The following is a 1,007-nucleotide window of genomic DNA, read 5'->3' on the forward strand; positions in this document are numbered from 1 at the left end:
CTGGGGGTCATCGAAAAATCCCGGAGTGAATGGGCTAGTCCGATTGTCCTAATACCAAAACCCGATGGCTCCTTTAGGTTCTGCAATGACTTTAGGAGATTGAACGAAATATCCAAGTTTGATCTCTACCCCATGCCCCGGGTGGATGAGCTGATTGATAGGCTGGGACAGGCGCGATATTTTACCACGCTCGACCTGACCAAGGGGTACTGGCAGGTGCCACTAACGGAGTCCGCCAAGGAGAAAACCGCTTTTGTTACGCCGGAGGGTCTCTTCCACTATGTTGTCTTGCCTTTTGGGTTACATGGCGCTCCGGCCACGTTCCAGAGGTTGATGGACTTAGTGCTGGAACCCCACCAGGCGTATGCATCAGCGTACCTTGATGACATCATTATTTACAGCTCCGATTGGCAGACCCACTTGGAACAGGTACAAGCGGTGGTAGACGCGCTTCGAACAGCCGGATTGACAGCCAATCCCAAGAAATGTGCGTTGGGACTCACGGAATCCTGCTACTTGGGCTACGTAATAGGCCAAGGAGTGATTAAGCCCCAAATTAACAAAGTTGAGGCGATCCAGAAGTGGCCTAGACCCCTGACCACGAAGCAGGTTAGGGCCTTCCTGGGTATCGTGGGGTACTACAGGAGGTTTGTAAAAGATTTTGCGGGACTATCAGCCCCCTTGACGGACCTTCTCAAAGGCAAGAAGTCCGTCATGGTGCACTGGACTCCGCAGGCCGAGGACTCCTTCCGGGCCCTGAAGGGGGTCCTGTGCGGACAGCCCGTTCTTGTAAACCCTGATTTCCGGAAAGAGTTCATAGTACAGACTGACGCCTCGGAGGTCGGCCTGGGGGCAGTGCTGTCTCAGGTGGTTCAGGGGGTGGAACACCCCGTCACCTTCTTAAGTAGGAAGCTCACCCCTCCCGAGCGGAATTATAGCGTAGTGGAGAAGGAGTGCCTGGCGATCAAGTGGGCCTTGGAGTCCCTACGCTATTACCTGCTGGGACG

The sequence above is a fragment of the Anomaloglossus baeobatrachus genome, chromosome 10, assembly GCF_048569485.1.
Source record: "Anomaloglossus baeobatrachus isolate aAnoBae1 chromosome 10, aAnoBae1.hap1, whole genome shotgun sequence".
NCBI lineage: Eukaryota > Metazoa > Chordata > Amphibia > Anura > Aromobatidae > Anomaloglossus > Anomaloglossus baeobatrachus.